This window comes from Carex rostrata, chromosome 8 (assembly GCF_964058835.1).
Source record: "Carex rostrata chromosome 8, lpCarRost1.2, whole genome shotgun sequence".
Lineage (NCBI taxonomy): Eukaryota > Viridiplantae > Streptophyta > Magnoliopsida > Poales > Cyperaceae > Carex > Carex rostrata.
The window spans coordinates 12,697,776-12,711,647 of NC_135925.1; positions in this window are offsets into that span (position 1 = coordinate 12,697,776).

A 13,872-nucleotide genomic window follows, 5' to 3' on the forward strand; every position below is an offset into this window, starting at 1 on the left:
CTCCAGATGGTATGATAATAAGGCTTTTAGGACCCTAATACAACACTCTAATTGAAGGTGTGTGGAGCACTCTAGTAGTGTCTCGAAATGGCAAGATAATAGGGCATTTACAACCCTAATACAACACTTCAATTGAAGATGTTTGGAGCACTCTTGTAGTGTCCCAATATGGCAAGATAATAGGGCGTTTACGAGCCTAATACAATACTCTAATTGAAGGTGTTTGTAACACTCTAGTAGTGCCCCAATATGGTAATATAATAGGGCATTTACAACCCTAATACAAGACTTCAATTGAAGTTGTTTGGAGCGTTCTAGTAGTGTCTCTAGATGGCAAGATAATATGGCATTTACAACCCTAATCCATTGCTCAAATTAACGGTGTTTGGAGCACTCTATTAGTGCCCCAATATGGCAAGATAATAGGGCATTTACAACCCTAATACAACACAACAATTTGAAGGTGTTTGGATCACTGTAGTAGTACCTCGAAATGGCAAGATAATAGGGCATGTACAGCTCTAATACAACACTCCAATTGATGGTGTTTTGAGCAATCTAGTATTGTCTCCCGATGGCTAGATAATTGGGCATTAACTACCCTAATATAACACTCTAATTGAAGGTGTTTGGTGCACTCTAGTAGCAACCCAATATGGCAAATATTATGGCATTTACTACCATAATGCAACACTCCAATTGAAGGTGTTTGGAGCACCCTAGTGGTGTATCTAGATTGCAAGATAATAGGGCATTTACAACCATAATACAACACTCCAGTTGAAAATGTTTGGAGCACTCTTGTAGTGTCCCAATATGGCAAGTTAGTATGGCATTTACAACTCTAATACAACACTCTAATTGAAGGTGTTTGGAGCACTCTATTAGTGCCCCAATATGGCTAGATAATAGGGTATTTCAACCCTAATACAACACAACAATTTGAAGGTGTTTGGATCATTCTAGTAGTACCTCGAAATGGCAAGATAATAGGGCGGGCATGTACAGCTCTAATTCAACACTCCAATTGAAGGTGTTCGGAGCACTCTAGAAGTGTCTCCATATGGCAAGATAAAAGGGCATTTACAACCGTAGTGCAACACTTCAATTGATGTTGTTTGGAGCACTCTACTATTGTTTCCCGATGGCTAGATAATAGGGCATGAACAACACTAATACGAAACTCTAATTGAAGGTGTTTGGTGCACTCTATTATTGTCCCAATATGGAAAATAGTATGACATTTACAACTCTAATACAACACTCCAATTGAAGGTGTTTGGAGCACCCTAGTGGTGTCTCTAGATGGCAAGATAATATGGCATTTACAACCATAATACAACACTCCAATTGAATGTGTTTGGAGCACTCTTGTAGTGTCTCCAGATGGTATGATAATAAGGCTTTTAGGACCCTAATACAACACTCTAATTGAAGGTGTGTGGAGTACTCTAGTAGTGTCTCGAAATGGCAAGATAATAGGGCATTTACAACCCTAGTACAACACTTCAATTGATGGTGTTTGGAGCACTCTAAAATTGTCTCCCGATGGCTAGATAATAGGGCATTAACAACCCTAATACAACACTTTAATTGAAGGTGTTTGGTGCACTCTAGTATTAACCCAATATGGCAAATTGTATGGCATTTACAACTCTAATACAACACTTCAATTGAAGGTGTTTCGAGCACCCTAGTAGTGTCTCTAGATGGCAAGATAATATGGCATTTACAACAATAATACAACACTCCAATTGAATGTGTTTGGAGTACTCTTGTAGTGTCTCCAGATGGTATGATAATAGGGCATTTAGGACCCTAATACAACACTCTAATTGAAGGTGTGTGGAGCACTCTAGTAGTGTCTCCAAATGGCAAGATAATAGGGCATTTACAACCCTAGTACAACATTTCAATTGATGGTGTTTGGAGCACTCTAGTATTGTCTCCCGATGGCTAGATAATTGGGCATTAACAACTCTAATACAACACTCTAATTGAAGGTGTTTGGTGCACTCTAGTGTTGCCCCAATATGGCAAATAGTACGGCATTTACAACTCTAATACAACACTCCAATTGAAGGTGTTTGGAGCACCCTAGTAGTGTCTCTAGATGGCAAGATAATATGGCATTTACAACCATAATACAACACTCCAATTAAATGTGTTTGGAGCAGTCTTGTAGTGTCTCCAGATGGTATGGTAATAGGGCGTTTACGAGCCTAATACAACACTCTAATTGAAGGTGTTTGGAGCACTCTAGTAGTGTCTCCAAATGGCAAGATAATGGGTAATTTAGAACCCGAATACAACACACCAATTGATTGTGTTTTGAGCATTCTAGTAGTGTCTCTACGTGGCAAGATAATAGGGCATTTACAACCCTAATACAACACTCCAATTGAAGGTACAAGGAGGACCCTAGTGGTGTCTCCAGATGGCAAGATAATAGGGCATTTACAACCATAATCCAACACTACAACTGAAGGTGTTTGGAGTTGTCTAGTAGTGTCTCCAGATGGCATGATAATAGGGCATTTACGACCCTAATACAACACTCTATTTGAAGGTGTGTGGAGCACTCTAGTAGTGTCTCGAAATGGCAAGATAATAGGGCATTTACAACCTTAGTACAACACTTCAATTGACCGTGTTCGGAGCACTCTAGTATTGTCTCCCGATGGCTAGATAAGAAGGCATTAAAAACCCTAATACAACACTCTAATTGAAGGTGTTTGGTGCACGCTAGTATTGCCCCAATATGGCAAATAGTATGGCATTTACAACTCTAATACAACACTCCAATTGAAGGTGTTTGGAAAACACTAGTAGTGTCTCTAGATGGCAAGATAATATGGCATTTACAACCATAATACAACACTCCAATTGAATTTGTTTGGAGCACTCTTGTAGTGTCTCCATATGGTATGATAATAAGGCTTTTAGGTTCCTAATACAACATTCTAATTGAAGGTGTGTGGAGCACTCTAGTAGTGTCTCGAAATGGCAAGATAATAGGGCATTTACAACCCTAGTACAACACTTCAATTGATGGTGTTTGGAGCACTCTAGTATTTTCTCCCGATGGCTAGATAATAGGGCATTAACAACCCTAATACAACACTCTAATTGAAGGTGTTTGGTGCACTCTAGTAGCGACCCAATATGGTAAATAGTATGGCATTTACAACTCTAATACAACACTCCAATTGAAGGTGTTAGGAGCACCCTAGTAGTGTCTCTAGATGGCAAGATAATATGGCATTTACAACCATAATACAACACTCCAATTGAATGTGTTTGGAGCACTCTTGTAGTTTCTCCAGATGGTATCATAATAGGGCATTTAGGACCCTAATACAATACTCCAATTGGATGTGTTTGGGGCACTCTAGTAGTGTCTCCAAATGGCAAGATAATAGGGCATTTAGAATCCGAATACAACACACCAATTGATAGTGTTTTGAGCACTCTAATTGAAGGTGTGTGGAGCACTCTAGTAGTGTCTCTACGTGGGAAGATAATAGGGCATTTACAACCCTAATACAACACTCCAATTTGAAGGTGTTTGCATCACTCTAGTAGTGCCTCGAAATGGCAAGATAATAGGGTTTGTACAGCTCTAATACAACACTCCAATTGATGGTGTTAGGACCACTCTAGTAGTTTCTCCATATGGCAAGATAAAAGGGCATTTACAACCCTAGTACAACACTTCAATTGTTGGTGTTTGGAGCACTCTAATATTGTCTTCCGATAGTTAGATAATAGGGCATTAACAACCCTAATACAACACTATAATTGAAGGTGGTTGGTGCACTCTAATAGTGCCCCAACATGGCAAATAGTATGGCATTTACAACTCTAATACAACTCTCCTATTGAAGGTGTTTGGAGCACCCTAGTGGTGTCTCTAGATGGCATGATAATAGGGCATTTACAACCCTAATCGAATACTCTAATTGAAGGTGTTTCGAGCACTCTAGTAGTGCCCCAATATGGCAAGATAATAGGACATTTACGACCCTAATACAACACTCTAATTGAAGGTGTTTGGAGCACTCTAGTAGTGCCCCAATTTGGAAAGATAATGGGGCATTTACAACTCTAATATAAGACTTCAATTGAAGGTGTTTGAAACACTCTAGTAGTGTCTATATGGCAAGATAATAGGGCATTTACAACCCTAATAGAACACTCCAATTGAAGGTGTTTGGAGCACCCTAGAGATTTCTCTAGATGGCAAGATAATAGGGCATTTACAACCATAATACAACACTCCAATTGAATGTGTTTGGGGCGCTCTTGTAGTGTCCCAATATGGCAAGATAATAGGACATTTACAACCCTAATACAACACTCCAATTTGAAGGTGTTTGGATCACTCTAGTAGTGCCTCTAGTATTGTTTCCCGATGGCTAGATAATAGGGCATTAACAACACTAATACGACACTTCTTAATCCATATTTTACTTTCGTAACCACTGGTTGGGGCCGTATTGGGCCATATGGTCTGTAACAAAGGTTAAATTCCCGTCTTCTGCAATGTTTTTCGTCGAGCCCTTCCTCCAGCATATTTACCTAGTCATAAGAAAAGGTCACATGTGATATATTTCTCAGTCCATATAATAAATAAATTTAAATAATTAAAATACTAGAAATTATAAAATATGGCATTGGGTTGCCTCTCAAGAAGCACTTGTTTATATTCATTAGCTTGACTTTGTTGTGTTTCAGTTATGTGTGATTGTTCTCCTACAAATGCACGCGAGCATTTTGTTAGGAGGGTTTCCTTCGATGTGGTATGTGACCTTGGTATCGCCATTCTTCTCGTAATGTTCAAATGTTAGCCTTTTTTGTGTTATGGTGCCATCTCCAGTTGCCATAGGGATAATCTTTTCTTTTTTAGGACAAGGTTGGTTATGTCTTCTCCTTCATCTTCCAAATCATAAGAATTCGATGGTTCGTGTGTCAAGTCTTGCTTCTATTTCATCTAACCTTTTGGAGATCGCATCAAGCTCTTCTCGTAGATTTCTGATTGATGTCAAAGCAATGAGGGAATAGTTTCTGCTGTTAATGTTTTGAGGGTCTTCCTCTGAGTGATTTTCTAGTTCTGATTCAGAAGATGGTCTGGTTTGAGCTTTTCTCCACCCTTCCTCTTCTACATGCCCTTGAGTAATGGATATGCATTCCATTTCCTTGCATATTATATCCTCGATGTCTACTAACTCCTCTAGTTGGAATTCATCTACCGCTTCCAAACTGTAGACCATATTGATATCAAAAGGGTATTTAAGTGCCTTATGTTAGATTAATTCCAATTAAGTGGCCTAGATAATGGATGTAAATGTGTTGAGAGTTTTTAGTCTCTTAAGGTCACCAAATAAATTGTGTAACTCTTAGTGTCATGAATATTGAGAGTTTCAATTCTTTTGGTTTTCCACTATTAATAGCACACTAAATCTAATCCATCCATTTGGCATTTGATGGACGTACCAGATTAAAGCTAAACAAGTATAAATAGGTCCTATCCCTACCCATTAGAGGTTACACACAAATATTTCCATCTCAAAGGTTTGTAACATTAAGAGAAAGAGGGTCAAGGGAGAGAAACCGTTTATACATCAAGTTGAAGCGGCATGGCTACATCTTCCGCATCAGGTAATTTTATGTTTGTGACAATTATGTTGTTCAAGATTCTAAGGATCATGTTTAGTCTATGTTAATGCATAGAAACTTACATGTGGTATCAGAGAGCAAGGTTTTGAACATATTAATTCGTCCAATTTATGAGTCACCATAGCAAAGTAAAATAAAATTTATGTAGCCAACTTTATTTTTTAGTACATAATTGATGGTGTAGAAATAATCCGGTTCTCTCTGAAAGAATGTTACCAACTTATGTTTAATTTGATTTGATTCTGGAAACAGTATAGTAGAAATCAGGAATTAATACTTTTATGAGTATTTTTTACTTTACTATGCATAAGTCAAGGAATATATATATGGCCTATATATGAACCATTTGTGAATATTAACAATTTGACCTTAATTCGATCTGAACCTTTTATGCATCAAGTTCAATGTTATCTAATATAAATAATATAAAACAATGGTATAGTTCTGTTATATTTTGATTTATTAATTGAATGTCCTTTGGACACTTATATCAAAATAGTATATTTTGATTTATTAATTGAATTCATGAATCAACTAAGGCACTTGAACCGTACCATACGTTTATTATTTGAATTCAATGATTATTTTGTTGCCTGAACGCTTAGGTTATATTATTGCTCGTCAAACTGATGCCCATTATGCAATTGAATATTTGTGTTATCCCTTAATTGTATTGCTTGTATATATATACATGAAATAATTAAATAGCGTTGAAGCAATAAATATTATGTTAGATATGAAAATATTATTTTATATGTATATGCATGATCTTATGCTTTATAGTTTGTTGTCACCAAAGTGGCCAAACTAGAATGATTCAAAATATATATATGAAATATTATGGATCAAAATTTGTTATATAGTTTGTTGTCACCAAAGTGGCCGAACTAAAATAATTTATTATATATATATTTTGGATATCATGCATAAAATAGTCACTTATCCATAATAATGTTAGAATGCCTATTATAGAAAAGAATATGGATAAATTGACGTTTACTTATTTTTAGAACTTCGGGAATTACCCAAAGGTAATTTATAATTCTATGATTAGTAAGCATAAAGTAGGTAAAATAATATTTTGGTCAAATGTATTTTGTATATCCAAAGATAACATGTATATTTGGCTAAACATATTTAATTACCTAATAAAGTTTTTATGGCATTTTTAATGGTTTGCCCTAGTAAGAACTGTTGCGATACTACGAATAAAACAATGTCTAAGACAAGTTCTATCTAGGAAAATCGGAACTCGAAGAGATCCATTGTGATCCCTGGTTTTCCTGGGAACTTACCTGGTTGTGATTTTGTGTGTAATAGTAACTGGCCCAAAAGGCAACCATTGATAAAATTATGATAATATATTATAGGGTAAATTTCGTCGTAGGTCACTAAACTTTGTTATTTGTCACGAATTGGTCACTCAAGTTTGATTTGTCCCTTTTGAGTCACTCAACTTTGTTATTTGTCTCAATCAAGTCCCTCTATTTTTTCCATCCAAAATTTTAACGGAATATGCTAATTCTGTTAGTATTTTGGATGGAATATGCTAATTCTGTTAATATTTTGGAGGGAATGAGTATATTCCGTTAATTTTTTGGACGGAATAGGAATATTCCGTTAAATTTTTGGATGGAAAAGTATAGAGGGACTTGATTGGGACAAATAACAAAGTTTATTGACTTAAAAGGGACAAATCAAACTTGAGTGACCAATTCGTGACAAATAACAAAGTTTAGTGACCTCCAGCGAAATTTACCCTATATTATAGTATCTACCCAAAGGAGAATTATAATATATTTTACGATTTATTTTCTGAATCTATTACGTTATTATTTATGAGCATTCTTTGTATTAATTTTCAACTGTTTCACTTCATTCGCATGCTTCTTCTGTTATTATGTTTAATGGATTAAACTTTTCTGAATGGTGCGAACAAGTCAAATTCCACTTAGGTGTTTTGATCTTGACTTGGCACTATTGGAAAAACAACCTACTGCTATTACTGATGAAAGCAGTGAAGAAGAAAAGTTACATCATAAAGCTTGAACACGGTCTAACATATTAAGCCTTATGTTTATGCGAATGACTATTGCCAACAACATTAAGACTATTATTCCACAAACAGAAAGTGCTAAGGAATATATTAAATTTGTGGAAGAAAGATTTCGTTCTGCAGATAAGTCACTCGCTAGTACTCTTATGGCAGAACTCACGACCATTAAGTTTACTGGGTCGCGGAGTATGCAAGAGCATATCATTGAGATGACAAATATCGCAGCAAGGCTAAAATCTTTGGGGATGACTGTAGATGACTCATTCTTAGTGCAATTCATTCTTAACTCTTTGCCTTCTAAGTATGGACCATTCCAAATTAATTATAACACTATTAAGGACAAGTGGAATATTAGTGAATTGTCCAGTATGCTTACTCAAGAGGAATTGAGATTAAAGAAACAAAGGAGTCATTCTGTCAACCTCGTTGGTCAAGGAGCTAGTAAAGGACCTAAGGAAAATGCTAACAAGTATAAGAAAAGGAAGAAATTGGCTGCTAAAGCTTCACATGCCGATAAGAAGGAACAAAAGGCAGATAAGTGTCATTTTTGTAATAAAACTGGACACTATCAGAAAGATTGCCTGAAACGAAAAGCTTGGTTCGAAAAGAAAGGTAATATTAATACTTTTGTATGTTTTGAATCAAACTTAGCTGAAGTTCCTAATAATACTTGGTGGCTTGATTCTGGTGCTACATCTCATATATCTAATATATTGCAGGGATTCAGTTCGATCCAAACCATAAATCCAAATGAAAGCTTTTTGTTGATGGGAAATCGTATGAAGGCTCCTATTGAAGGCATAGGAACTTATCGTTTAATTTTGGATACTGGTCATTACTTAGACCTGTTCCAAACTCTCTATGTACCTTCAATTTCTAGGAATTTGATTTCTTTCTCAAAACTTGATGTTTCTGGGTTTTCTGTTAAGTTTGGAAATAAAGGTTTCAGTTTATTTAAGAATACTTGTCTAATTGGTTCTGGTATTCTTAGTGATGGATTATATAAATTGAATCTTGATAATTTTTTTACTGAATCCTTACTTACAGTTTATCATAATATTAGAATAAAACGTAGCATAGAAAATGAAAAATCTGTTTTTCTGTGGCATAAACGTTTGGGTCATATTTCCAAAGAAAGGATGGAAAGATTAGTAAAGAATGAAATTCTTCCAAATTTGGATTTTACTGACCTTGGTATATGTGTGGATTGCATTAAGGGAAAGCAAACCAAACATAACAAGAAAGGAGCCACAAGAAGTAGTAAGCTTCTTGAAATTATACACACTGATATATGCGGACCTTTTGATGTTCCATCTTTTAATGGAGAAAAGTATTTTATCACTTTTATCGATGATTATTCACGTTATTGTTATATTTATTTAATTAAAGAAAAATCTCAAGCGGTTGATATTCTTGAGATATATGTCAATGAAGTTGAAAGACAATTAGAGAAAAATGTGAAAATCATAAGGTCAGATAGAGGTGGTGAATACTATGAAAAATATAATGAAACTGGACAATGTCCTGGTCCATTTGCAAAGTTCCTCGAGAAACATGGTATAGTTGCATAGTATACTATGCCTGGCACACCTCAACAAAATGGTGTAGCAGAAAGGCGTAATCGGACATTAATGGATATGGTTAGGAGTATGATGAGTAACTCGTCATTACCTAAATCAATGTGGATGTATGCACTAAAAACTGCTGTTTATCTATTAAATAGGGTTCCTAGTAAGTAAGTTTCAAAAACTCCATTTGAGTTATGGACTGAAAGGAAACCTAGTTTAAGACACCTTCATGTTTGGGGTTGTCCAGCAGAAGCACGAATTTATAATCCACATGAAAAGAAATTGGATTCTCGAACGATTAGTGGTTACTTTATAGGTTACCCAGAGAAATCCAAAGGATACATATTTTATTGTCCTAATCATAGTCCGAGAATTGTAGAAACCGGAAATGCAAAATTTATTGAGAATAGTGAAGTTAGTGGGAGTGATGTAAGACAAGATGTGGATATTAATGAGATAAAGGTAGATATTAATTTACCTGTAAGTATTCCTTTATCCACATACACTCCAAGTGTAGTTCCAATTGCTGAATAACAATTTGGCAATATAGAACAACATTTGATTAATGAAACATCCCATGAGGAAACTAACTCACAATTGTCTAATGTAAATGAATCACAAGGAATACCATTAAGAAGGTCTCAAAGAGAAAGAAGATCAGCTATTCCGAATGATTATGTGATTTATTTACAAGAAGATGATTTAGGAATCAATAAAGATCCGGTTACGTTTTCACAAGCTATAGAAAGTATTGAGTCTAATAAATGGATTAATGCCATGAAAGATGAGTTAAAATCTATGGAACAAAATAAAGTCTGGGATCTCGTTGAGTTGCCAAAGAATTATAAACGAGTCGGCTGTAAATGGGTCTACAAGACCAAGTATGACTCAAATGGCAACATTGAACGATATAAAGCTAGACTTGTTGCTAAGGGTTATACTCAAAAGGAAGACATAGATTATAAAGAGACATTTTCACCCGTCTCAAAGAAAGACTCATTGAGAATAATTATGGCTTTGGTGGCTCATTATGATTTAGAGTTACACCAAATTGATGTGAAAACGGCATTTCTTAATGGAGATCTTGAGGAGGAAGTTTATATGGATCAACCTGAGGGTTTCTCAATTGAAGGAAAAGGTCACATGGTGTGTAAGCTTAAGAAGTCAATATATGGACTTAAACAAGCTTCCCGTCAATGGTATATTAAGTTCAATGATACCATAACATCTTTTGGTTTTCAAGAAAACACTGTTGATAGGTGTATATATCAAAAGATCAGTGGGAGCAAATTTATAATCTTAGTCTTATATGTTGATGATATCTTACTTGCTGCTAATGATTTGGGCATACTACATGAGACTAAAGATTTTCTCTCTAAGAATTTTGATATGAAAAATATGGGAGAGGCATCCTATGTGATAGGAATTGAAATATTCCGTGATAGGTCACAAGGTTTGTTGGGATTGTCTCAGAAAGCTTATATTGAAAAAATTCTAGAGAGATTTCATATGGATAAATGCTCAGCTGGAATTGTTCCAATTCAGAAAGGAGATAAATTTAGTCTCATGCAATGTCCAAAGAATGATGTAGAACGTAACGCGATGGAATCTATTCCATATGCTTCTGTTGTTGGAAGTCTAATGTACCTGCAAACATGTACAAGGCCAGATATTAGTTTTGCTACTGGAATGTTGGGCAGATATCAAAGCAATCCTGGCATTGATCATTGGAAAGCTGCAAAGAAAGTGTTGAGGTACCTACAAGGAACAAAGAATTACATGCTCACATATAGGAGATCCAATCAACTTGAAGTGATCGGATATACAGATTCAGATTTTGCTGGATGTCTCGACAGTAGAAAGTCTACTTTTGGATATCTGTTCCTTTTATCTGAAGGAGCAATATCGTGGAAAAGTGCTAAACAATCTGTCATTGCTTCATCCACAATGGAGGCAGAATTTGTGGCATGTTTTGAAGCCACAATTCAAGCATTATGGCTGCGAAACTTTATTTCAGGACTTGGGGTTGTCGACACCATTACCAAGCCGCTGAAAATTTATTGTGATAATTCGGCAGCAGTTTTCTTCTCAAAAAACGACAAATACTCTAGAGGTGCCAAGCATATGGAATTAAAGTATTTTGCCGTTAAAGAGGAGGTTCAAAAACAAAGAGTGTCTATTCAGCACATAAGGACTGACTTAATGATAGCAGGTCCTTTAACGAAAGGTTTACAACCAAAGACATTCAAGCGACATGTACAAAGAATGGGTCTTTATTGTAAAGATGAATGTATTTGACACTCTGAGCTCAATAAAATGTTTTTGACTCTTATTTTTCTGTTACTTATGATAGTGTATACACGTGATGTTTTCTTATAACAGAAAAATGAATATTATGTGGACCATTATGAAATTTATATAATCTAAAGACCTATTTTGATAGATTGCAGATATTGTAGTATATGGAAAGAAATATGCTTATTAAAATAGTGTATGACCGCCATAACTCGTATTTTGTAAAATATTAAAATATGGTAATTACTTATGAGGATTAGTTGATTTATGCGTGCTTATGAAGGTGCTATTAAGTAGTGAAATTATGTTGTTCGATTATCAGGCCAAGTGGGAGAATGTTAGATTAATTCCAATTAAGTGGCCTAGATAATGGATGTAAATGTGTTGAGAGTTTTTAGTCTCTTAAGGTCACCAAATAAATTGTGTAACTCTTAGTGTCATGAATATTGAGAGTTTTAATTCTTTTGGTTTTCCACTATTAATAGCACACTAAATCTAATCCATCCATTTGGTATTTGATGGACGTACCAGATTAAAGCTAAACAAGTATAAATAGGTCTTATCCCTACCCATTAGAGGTTACACACAAATATTTTCATCTCAAAGGTTTGTAACATTAAGAGAAAGAGGGTCAAGGGAGAGAAACCATTTATACATCAAGTTGAAGCGGCATGGCTACATCTTCCGCATCAGGTAATTTTATGTTTGTGACAATTATGTTGTTCAAGATTCTAAGGATCATGTTTAGTCTATGTTAATGCATAGAAACTTACACCTTATTCATGTCGTAGACCAATTTGTCTTTTCCGACATTTAATGAGATTTTCCCATTCTTGACATCAATCATGGTTCCACATATGGTGAGGAATGTGCTCATCCTCCTCCATGTCGATCACAACAAAATCTCTGAGAATCTAAAGTTCTCCAACTTTGATTCGAGACATCTAGGAACACTTCTTTAGGGTATCGGAGTGATAGGTCAGTAAGTTGCAAATAGATTCGAGTTTGTGAGAGTTCTCCACATCCCTGTTTGTCGTATACCGCCTTAGACTCACACTTGTTCCTAAATCACACAATGCTTTCTTACAATTTATCATGCTAATTGTGCATGGAATTGAGAAACTTCTCAGATCTTGTAACTTGGCCGATAATTTTCTTTGTACAAGCACACTACACTCCATGTTGAGGGGAACTGTTGAACACTCTTGGAGTTTGCTACGATTTGCAAGGATCTCCTTTAGGAATTTGGCATGTGAGGGAATGCTTGCAATTGTTTCAGTGAAGGGGATGGTGTTTTGCATCTGCTTGAGTGTCTCCAATAATCTCACAAATTGTTTCTCCATCTTATGCTTGACTTGCCTATGAAGGAATGACAGAGGTGGCTTGTAGACTGGTGGTGCGATGTATTCAGGTTTGTATTATCATTCGTCGAAATACAATGGTTCTATATGCATCTTATCGAGAGTGAGACCGGGTATTCGAGGTCCTTGGTAAGTTGTACCGCTCCTTAGCGTGATGTGTGATCCACTTGCAAGTCTCTCTTGGATTTTCTTCCAGTTGGCCCAGAAATTTGTTTTTCCTGCGTGTGATACTCGAGAGTTCTCTTGCTATCTTGGAGATGTAATCCTCCAAATCTTTATTGCGGATTGCTAAGGTGATACTAGTAGAAGATGAAAGACAACTAGAAGAATATGAAAGATAACAAGTAGAAGATGATACACAAATAGAATAAAATTAAATACAATCAGTAAAATATGAAAGACAATCAATAGAAGATGAAACACAAATATAATAAAATAAAAGACAATCAGTAAAACATGAAAATCAATAAAAGATGAAACTCAACTAGAAGAAGATGAAAGACAACCAGTAGAATATGAAAGACAACCAGTGGAAGAAGAAAGACAACCAGTAGAACATGAAAGACAACCAGTACAAGATGAAAAGACAACTAGCAGAAAATTAAAGGCAAACATGAAAGACAACCAATATAACATAAGACAAGTATAAGAAGATAAAACACAACCGGTAAAAGATGAAAAATAATTAGAAGAAGATAAAAGACAATTTAATTAGAAGAAAATGAAAGACAACCAGCAGAAAATGAAAGACAACCAGTAGAAAATGAAAGACAACCAGAAGAGGTATAAAAGACAACCAGTTGAACATGAAAGACATCCAGTAGAACACAAAAGACAACCGGTAGAACATGAAAAACAATTAGAAAAAAATGAAACACAACTAGTAGAACATGAAAGACAACTAGTAGAATAT